The sequence below is a fragment of the Sinocyclocheilus anshuiensis genome, unplaced genomic scaffold, assembly GCF_001515605.1.
Source record: "Sinocyclocheilus anshuiensis isolate Anshui unplaced genomic scaffold, SAMN03320099.WGS_v1.1 scaffold160, whole genome shotgun sequence".
Classification (NCBI taxonomy): Eukaryota; Metazoa; Chordata; class Actinopteri; order Cypriniformes; family Cyprinidae; genus Sinocyclocheilus; species Sinocyclocheilus anshuiensis.
In genome coordinates, this window is record NW_015554119.1 from 1,916,710 (window position 1) to 1,927,359 (window position 10,650).

At 34.2% G+C, this 10,650-nt stretch overlaps 1 long non-coding RNA gene across 1 annotated transcript; it reads right to left on the reverse strand.

Annotated features, from left to right (window-relative positions):
- Window positions 1–262: 262 nt before the first annotated feature.
- Window positions 263–9,334, reverse strand: LOC107669964 (uncharacterized). Its single transcript, XR_001632048.1, has 3 exons — window positions 9,177–9,334; window positions 8,618–8,684; window positions 263–625 (listed from the first exon to the last, which is right to left on the reverse strand). It is a non-coding gene; the product is annotated as an uncharacterized LOC107669964 (long non-coding RNA).
- Window positions 9,335–10,650: the final 1,316 nt, after the last annotated feature.

The window sequence follows — 10,650 nt, forward strand, 5'->3', positions numbered from 1 at the left end:
CACACACACACACACACGCATATATATATATATATATATATATATATATATATATACATATATATATACACACACACACACACACACACACACACACACACATACATACATACAGTATATTGTCTGTGTGGACATTAAAAGCAGAGCATGTCTCTGGGGCTACTTTCATCTGCATTTCAACCAGACAGAAAGTGACACTATAATAAACTTCAAATATTTCACGTTACATAGATTGCAAATTAGAATAGCAACCTTTCTCCTCCCTTCTTGCTTTTATGACTATGGCCATGTGATAGTTGTTCTTGCAGACTGTTATAGTATAGCTCCATTCTCGAGGGACCAAAGTGGTTCCATACCAGTCGAGCAGCTAACAACCGTTCCAAATTTCCAGTGAAGAAACCTATTAAGGGCAAGTCATGCATAGTTGATTGAGAGTCTCGTGCGAGGGGCCGGTACGATGGTGGGATTGCTCAGAGGAACTGATACACTCCCGCGCTGTGGATGAGTCTCGCTCATTTCTGGGTCAGTCGGCGCACAGTTCTTTCCTGTTAGTCATTTACAGAGGACGTGGAATAGGAATCCGAAACATCTTTGTAGGGCAGGATGTCGGAACATGTTGACTATTCTGCTGGGAGAAAAATAAAAAATATTCACTCTTCTTAAAATATATCATTGGGTGCATAATGGATGGATGGACAGACTGGTGGGTGGAGAGATGGATAGTCAGATGGATGGAGGGATAGATAAGTCAACATAAAGGTGGATGGAGGGATAGAAAAATGGACAGGTGGATGGATGGAGGGATGGATAGATCAGTGTAGGCAGATAGAACAATAGATAGCTAAATAATGACTGAACTACAAACAGAACGATCGATGTGCAGAATGACAGAACAATAGACAGAACAATTGAGTGATGCATCCACCCATAGAAAAAAATGACAGAAGAAAAGTTAAACGATCACACAATAGAAAGAACGAACAAATGACAGAAAGAGTAATAAAACAATAGATAGTGATCAAACCACAGATAGAATGATAGACATAATGATAGACAGAATCACAGAGAACCACTGAATGATCAAAGATAGAATGATCAAACAAACGACAGACAGACCGACTGACCGAAAGAGAGAGAGAGAGAGAGAGAGAGAGAGAGAGAGAGAGAGAGAGAGACAGATAGATAGATAAATAGATAATCTCGTCTTCATTTCATGCTTCAAAGCAACACAATGTGATTATTTTCAACAGGGGTGATTCTTTTCTATACCCACTGTAGATAGACAATGACAGACAGATCGATCGATCTTAATCCTACAACTTTCTGACTTAAAGGCTTTTTTGTAACCTTTTTCAAAACAAAGGCAATACATGGCTAGCTTATTCTTGGCTAGTTTGATTTTACTTTACATTTATGTATGGTGTGGAAGCTCTGTAGAATTCACATGAAACATTTAATTTAATATGAGTTTGTATCATATATGTATGCACACACACACACATACACATACACATATATATATATATATATATATGGATGGATGGAATGAACAATAGAATGAACAAACTAGCGAAAGACAAACACAGAACTATTCAACCATAGATAGAACGTTAGAATGATTTAATGATCGAGTGATAGATTGAACAATAGAAAGAACATTGAAACAATCAAACAATGATAGAATGATAGAAAGAACAAAAGAAAAAAATGATAGAAAGCAATAAAATGATAGAATGCTGAAACGATGGAAGGATGGACAGAAAGATATAATGATGAAATGATAAACAGACATAGACAGGCAGAACGACAGATAGAAACAGAGACAGACAGACAGACAGAACAAATGATGAACGACAGATAGAATGAACAATAAAATGATAGACAGAATGCTCAAACGATACATAGAATGAGGGAACCCAAGATAGAATGATCAAACCATTGACAGAACGATAGAAACAATAGAAAGAACGATAGAACTACAGAACAGTAGATAGAAAGGCAGAATTAAAGAAAGAACAATAGAAAAAAGAGAGATAAAACAATAGAATGAACGAAAGAATGATAGCTAGAAGTTAGAAAAATAGAAAGAACCAAAACAACAATATATAGAACAATAGATACAATGACAGAAAGAACGATAGAAAGATCAACAGAAGGATAGAAAGAACCGTAGAAAAATGATCTAAAGATACACAGAATAGCAGAACGATCAAACCATGGGCAGAACGATAACAACAACAGAAAGAATGATAGAAAGATCGAACCATATAGATAGAACTACAGAATGATAGATAGCATGACAGACAGATAGATAGAATGATAAAAAGAATAGAAAGAACGATAGAAAGAGTGATGCAATGAACGACAGATTCTGATTGACTCCTAGAGGATTTGACCTTAATCCACCTCCAAATTCTGACCTTTGACCCTTTCCTCTTCTGCCCTTCCTCTCTCAGCTCCATCACGCTGTCAGTGGAGGGCTGTTATTTGAGTGGTGCGCGGACGGGACGCTCTGCCAAGGACAGCAGCTCAGGGGTGGCACAGCACCCGCTCAAGCATGAAATCACCTCTCCTCACTTTAAAGGGCTAGCATGGCTTTTTAATGACGAGCCAATATCTTTCATACACCAAATATGCTCAATGGCTCCATTCTTTTTAATGCACATTTAAAGCTGGTAGGGGGTGCAGGCCCGTAACAAGATTAATGGCACGATCACACTGAGACGCTAAGTCTGGGCTCTGCCTGATTACATTTAAAGCCTTTTAAAGAGCTCGGGACTTTCTTAATAAAACCACTGCTTTTGATGAATCTCGGAATAAACAGTGTCTGTGCTTTACATTAGCCAGCCAGCTGATTTTGTTTATTCACGCTTTAGCGAATAGGACTTCAGCTCATTTGTGGTGGAGAAATTTAACACAGCCATGGTAAGTAAGTAAAGCAGAATGCATTGAACCACAAATACTCACTTACAAACACTAAACTGGTATCACCGCGGTAGTGGACCTTACTATGACAGTAAATAGTAGAGGTCTACAAATAGTCAATGTTATTGCAGATATTGATATAAAAGGTAATTGCGACTTTTTTTCATCTCACAATTCAGACTTTTGCTTGCAATGAGTTAACATATTAGTTAACAATTCTGACTTTTTTCCCAGAATTGTGAGTTTATATCTTGTAATTTTGCGAATCTCACAATTCTGAGTTTATAAAACTTTTTTCTGAGAAAAAAAGGCCAAATTGTGAGAAAAAAAATCTGAATTGTGAGATAAAAAGTTACCTTTTTTACCCTGCTTAAGCTTCCATATGATGCGGAAAAATAATTAAATACATACATACATTTTCAATTTCTCTTTTAAATATTACATTTATAATGTTTAATGCTATTTCTAAATAAAAAAATTATAATTGAAAATGAAATGAGAATTTTACAATTGTACAAAAATGTTATTAAATTCTTAGACCCCCTTGTACAAAAAAGTATTGATTATAAATCAAAATATAAATTATATGTAGACAGTAATTGCACTGAATATTGAGATGTACAAAAAATATATATATTTTTTACAAAAATCTCTCAAAATTCACTCGAAAATATTTCTATAATAGAAATGTGATATTTGCCAATCTTAAAAATGGCCAAAAAAAGTGAAATAATGGGTTTGTCCACTTTAAAAGCATATCACTTCAATACCAGTATTGCATCCATCCTGCAGGTCATACGTTAGCTGAAGGTAAAGCTTGTCTTGAGGAAAGCTTTGCTTTCAATTACCTTTAATAATTAAGATGCAGCCTTCTCAAGGTTTCCACATAAAAACTCGCCTGTTCATCTCTGCCTTTACACTTAATCCTGTTTCTTTTTTTCCTTTCTTATAAACTCACGCTGCAATCAGTCAGCACAAAATGGGAACAAGCCAATCAGAGCAATCCCTCAGCCCAGAGGGCGGAGCTGACCGGCACAAACAGTACATTCACATTCTTGACAAAACCTGACGACTACTGACTGTGCCGTAATGGATCTAATGGAGCTCCCCTGTTGCTCTCTTGCCTGACTGTGCCAATGATGGACATTGTTGTTGTGTGACAATACATGGCCCGCTGGAGCGCAGGGGTCTGTGCTCCTATAGATGGAGAATTACAGCTATGACTCACAGCTGTAATTAAAAGCACTTTTTCGAGACACCTGCTGGTGGTTTTTGATGGTGAGTCTAATAAGGTTAGATGGAGCATTTTTCTGTTCAGAAATTTCAGACAATACTATGAAAATAATTTGTTTTGTTATAGAGATATACACGATTTATTTTGATTCGATCAATTCATCTATTTCCTGTATCGGGTCGTTGGTTCTGTATAGAGGTGTTTCATGATTCATGCTTGAACAAGACAAGAGATATTTAATATACCCAGAAAAGCACACAGATTATATATGAGGAGTTTTGCTAAAATGGATTTAGAATCAATTATCAGTACAGAAACTAACTTGCTAACAAGAGAACTAATACAAACAAAAAAAGGAACATTCTGAGATTTCACTCACTATAGCCACACTGTTCCAAATTCGAAACGGTACATGATGCTTTATAGCAGTGCAAAAAAATATATAATAATTATATATATATATATATATATTTAATTCTGAATAAAAAATAAAAAAGATAGGCTAATTGCGACTTTTTATCTCGCAATTCGGACTTTTTTTCTCAGAATTGCGTGATAAAAACTCACAATTCTCTCAGAATTGTGAATTAAAAATTGCGAGTTAAAAAGTCATAATTGTGAGATATAAACTCGCAAAAAAAAGTCAGAATTGCGATGTCAGAATTGTGACTTTATATCTCGCAATTCTGACTTTATAACTTGCAATTGTGAGTTTATATCACGCAATTCTGAGAAAAAAATTCAGAATTGTGAGTTTATATCTCACAATTATGTGAAAAAAGTCAGAATTATGAGATAAAAAGTCGCAATAACCTTTTTTAATTTTTTTTATTCTGTGGCAGAAACGGGCTTCCATACCCTTTGCCCCAAATATATTATTTAAAATACAATTAAAATAAATAAATAAATAACAAAAAATAAAAATTAAAAATAACCAAAGGAAAAAAAAAATATTTTTTGTATTTATGTATTTATTTAGTTTATTTATTTATTCATTTATCAATATTTTTACAGTTTTTCTATAAACTGTTATTTTGCTTTTGTACTCACTACAGTAATATGCATTTTTACTTATACTTATGCACTTATTTTTAATGTAGTATGTACTTATTTTAATTTTTTTATAATTCTTACGTTAATCTAATTATTTATTTAATTTAATAATTTAAATGATCTGTATTATTACTATTTTTGTTTTCCATCTTTACAGTTTTTTTTCTGTAAACTTTGTACATTTTGCTTTTTACTCACTACAGAAATGTACTGTTATATGTACTTATTTTTCATTCATACATACTGCTTTTCTGTAAACTTTTCAAAGGACCCCTAGCACTCCTTGTTTGGGTCCCAGTTTGAAAACCCCTGCTGTAGAGCACTATTATACTATTATAATAGTTACTGAAATCTATATTTAAATGTATAACGAGTCCCGTTTCTAATTGTAAGCACTCATATGAATGTATCAAAGAATAATCTATGCCGCAGTTGGATGATTTACGTCATCTGTCGAGGAATAATGTTCAGAAAGATGCGGCTCATCTCTCTTCTGCAAATGGAGGAATAGTTGTCTCCCAAAATGCAAAAGTAGCATCCAAATTAGGACAGCCACAAGACCCGTTACGCATACAAATATTGTCTGCCCTGCAATCTCTGCATCTATTATTTTCTCACACTCCACAGAGTGCTGTCTGGATATTCAGCGATGTCAGATTTAGCTCAGGGTTAAGTGCTACTATTCTGCCAGTCTGTCCAGAAAAGCCTGTCTGCTTTCTGCATTAACAGCAAGAGTGTGTACGAGAGAGAGAGAGAGAGAGAGAGAGAGAGAGAGAGAGAGTCTTTAGTAGCCAAATGAGACGCTGTAAAACCGGAGCCATGTCTCCCAGTAGACCTCTCTCTGTCTCACTCTCTCTCTCCGTCCGGTCCTGACAGGAAAAGTCCATTAAAACAGAGCAGCTGACAGATTATATTTCACTGTACAAACCAAAAGGACATTATTCCTGGATTACCGAATTGAACTGAAGCCATTATGTGACTAAATGTTTAGATTTAGCAAGACATAAGATCACAAGAAGATGGAATATTGCAGTCTGGCCTTCCTGGACATGTTTTGACATTAAAGTCTACTATGCTTCTGTTCATGCTATGATCAAAGAGAGTGATATGAAAAAATGAAATGTGTGCATTGTGAGCAATTAGCTCTACAAAAAAATATATAAATTTGAAAAAAGAAAATGTACTGTTAATTTTCTGCCAAAACATTATCGATTCATTTCACAGACATTTTTTCTAAAACAAAACAATGAGGGGCAAAATTCAAAGCACAGGTAAAACACCTGTAAAATAAATATGAAAAATTCCTTCATATTAAAACAGCGTAGCATTCCTATTATGCCTATATATATATATATTTTTTTTTTAAACAAAGTTCTGCTCATAAATACCCACTACACAATCTATAAAAACTAAAATAAAAACAACATATTATAAAAGACTGTGTTTTTTATTGGCTCAGCCCCAATGAAATATACAGTGGGTACGGAAAGTATTCAGACCCCCTTAAATTTTTCACTCTTTGTTATATGAAGCTTGTCTCGGCCATGAGACCTGAATAAACAGACTTTATTTTTGTTTTCCCCCCTGTATTTATTATCCATGACTCTCATCCTGCACTCTCAGCTATTTTGCAGTCTCTATATTGTTGTGGTGCCGTAAATGCTGTCCTCCATTGTGTAACTGAGATGGGTGCGCTGATTTCATAGTCAAATTTTGTGCACAGAGGAGAGAGGAGCAAAATCAATCCAGAATGCATTGCAAGCACACTCCACGGTACATAGCAGTGTGGAGAAATGCTTTGAATGGAGAGAATTTAATGAATAGTGCGGTGCAGTACTGGACGCAAAAGCTCCACAACAACAGCAACATTTATAATGAGACGTGAAAAAATGCTCGAGTCCATGTGATTGTATACGCTGTTTAGTTTGACTGCTGAAGTGTTTTAACCTCGATTTGGAGTCACACACACTTACAACTACAGCTATAGAGACTAAAACACATTCATTGTCTTCCAAAAGAATGAGCAGATTGTGGCTCAATCACACACATACAAACCAGAGAAAGATTTCATTACTCAGATGTTGCTCTTTTAGCTTTAACTTAATGTATTTCTTACAATGTGAAAAATATCCTATTAAATGTACGGTTAAGCACTGGCAGCTGTGCTCACCAGAAATCCACTGTAAAAATACAGTGACAGTATTTACCGTGCTATCAAGACACTTGGGGTGCCGAATCAATATATTGTGATTAAGAATTGCAATTCTGTGCATCAGTGATGCATCAAATGATGACCATAAAGAAAGTTTTCACTTAACCAAAAACTGGAAATAAGATTAATTTAATAATCAATTAATTCATTAATAATCAACAATTAATACTGAGTTATATATAACAGTTTAAACTGCACATAAGGCAATTTTTTCATCACTCTTTTTCTATAATTTTGTTCTACTCCAATTTGTTGTCGAAACATAAACATTTAAAGACAAACATGTTAAGTAAAAATATAATGAATATGTAATACAGTGCATATATTTAGCAAAATCCTCCTCTGTAGTTTTTTTGGTTACACTATGTTAAGGTGTCCTTGTTACAGTGTAATAATATATTTAAGTACATATTAATATTAATTAACTACATGTACTTACTATATGGTTAGGGTTAGGATTAGGGTTTGGCTTATAGGGTTACTTGCATGTAATTATGCATAATTTATTGTTATTATAATAGTAAGTACATGTAACGTGTAACAAGGACACCTTCAAATAAAGTGTTACCGTTTTTTTTCTTCTTCAAGTTTATGAAAATTCTTTAACTGAGGTAAAAGGTTGGATCATTAAAATGAAAATTTGGTCAATGATTTTTATAAGAAAAGACTAAAATAAACCAATTCAATACAAATTATTATAGATTCTGTGATAATAATAAAAATGTTAATTAAGCTATGCCTACATACAGTAACTTCTAAAATCCACTGGAAATACCAAAACCATTCTCTCTCTGTGTGTGTGTGTGTGTGTGTGTGTGTGTGTGTGTGTGTGTGTGTGTGTGTGTGTGTGTGTGTGATGGCCCATATGTTAAAGGCGAGGGGAAAGAGCCCTCCATGATGCTAGTGCCCGATTAGCACAAGGATAAACACACACACACACATACATATATACATATATACATATATATATATATATATATATATATATATATATATTCAGAAACAACTGAATCATTATTGAGATACTGAGATTTTTTTTTCTATATCATTAGTGAACAATGAACTGACCTGAAACTTCAACTGAAGAAATCTCTGGTTCAGATCACTGTGTTTTTCGTAAAAATCAAAAGAAAATAGAGACTGTGCAGCTCTATACTGAGAGGTTTTGTGGCTACGACAATGAAAACGTTCACCTGAATGGAGCAGTGTCCAGCGTGCTGTGCTTTCAAACAGCCTTCAGTCCATTCAGCAAAGCGGCTTCTGATGGAAATCACACAAGCACAATGAAATAAAAGCATTTATTCAAAGTCACCCGCCCCAGAAACTCTTAGTTAGATCAGTCAGAAGGCTAAGTGTGCATTTCACAAAAACATGTCACTTTTCACTTCAAAATCAAAAAAAAAAAAAAAAACGAATTATATTATGCATAAAGGAAAAAGAAAAAGACTGTTCATATTTATATTTCACTTTCATGAAAATTAAACATGTTTTCCTCTCAAATTCTCATCACGGTGTGTTCTGATTTGTTTTTTTGGTAATTACCACATTATTTTCATTAGTGATTATCATGTGTCATTACATCTAAATCAGCTTAAAGTCTGTACAACAAATACTACAATAAGGTATAAATATCTGATAACATTATTTTCCCACAGTACAGCAATGAGGAATAGATATTTTTGTGTGGTATGCAAACTTCCATAAAGCTATTGTCACAATGCAAATTTATAATGCCAAAATATAATTTCTTACCTCTTTCTTTAGATTCTGAGCTGAAATATGTCTCAGGCGTGTTCTTGACAGGTTTAGCGGTTTCACTCCTAAAGGGAGATTAATGTCTTCATGCAGCAGACATCGTTATTTACAGTCACACCATCAAGAACAAAGCCAGCACAAACACTGCCACTGCATCCCGGGTTCCCTCTCTGTCTCTCAGCTGCATGCATGTATCTCTCTATCATGCTCATGTGACACGTCAAATTCAGTGTTTGATCCATTTACATGATCAGCAAGGCCCCTGTAAAGTCTGTACTAAACAAGCAGATGAATGTTTCAGAGATCAAACGACAAAAAGAACAAGATAAATGAGCTCAAGAACTCAAGACCTCAAAAATCACTGTTATTCCAGTTACTGTATATGTAGGGTGATCTCATTCATATTCATTCCTATGTAAATGTACATTTGAATAAACACTAAAGGGTAAAATATTAACATACAGTAATGACAGAATCTAAAATGTAAAACATTTCATATACAGAATAATATATGCAACTATAGAGAAATGTTTATAAATCCTCTGACATCTGGTCAAACTATACACTCAAAAAAATGCTGGGTTAAAAATAACCCAGCGCTGGGTTAAAAAGGGACAAATCCAGCTATTGGGTTGTTTTGACCCAGCAGTTGGGTCAAAACAACCCAACCGCTGGGTCAAAACAACCCAGCTGCTGGGTCAAAACAACCCAATAGCTGGGTTTGTCCCTTTTTAACCCAGCGCTGGGTTATATTTAACCAAGCATTTTTTAGAGTGTAAAAAAAACAAATTTTTTGTAGATACTAAAATGTAAAAAATAAATGTAATGTAAAAATATAAATGTACCTAACAATTTCTAAAATTGACATTCCAGTTAAAATTCAATTTAATAGTTATACTAATATTTACAATTTATATTAATTTAATTAAAAATTACATTATATTAATTTAAAATATTTTTAAATAATATTTATTTAATGTATTTATTATTATTTGCAGTCTTGGTATGGATTAATTTAATTACTAACTAAACTAAGTATGAAAAAGAAGTGAAACATATTTGCTTTTTTTCTGCTAATGTATTGATTTGTATGTGTTAGTACTGTCAGGCTTCAAAAATCATACAAACAGAACAAAACCATTTTAGTGTCTAATTAGATCAATCTGATGTTAGCTAAAGTAGGCCTGTGTTAAACACATTTACCTATGAATAGTAATAATGAGATCACATTGTATGACATTCAAAAACAAATCAATTAAAGCTGAACTCCCTCCCGACCTTGCCCCCCCTCCCCTCTTTTGCCCCACGCACCACTGAACTCTGACGGACTCTCCCACTCCCCCCTCCCAAATACACACACACAGTCACTTTAAATCAGTCTAAATAAGCTCTTTTTGCACTACAAATCATTATATCTGCACTGTTGTTTACTTCACTGGTTTGCACTCTATCTGCCATGTGCCGTGTGCTG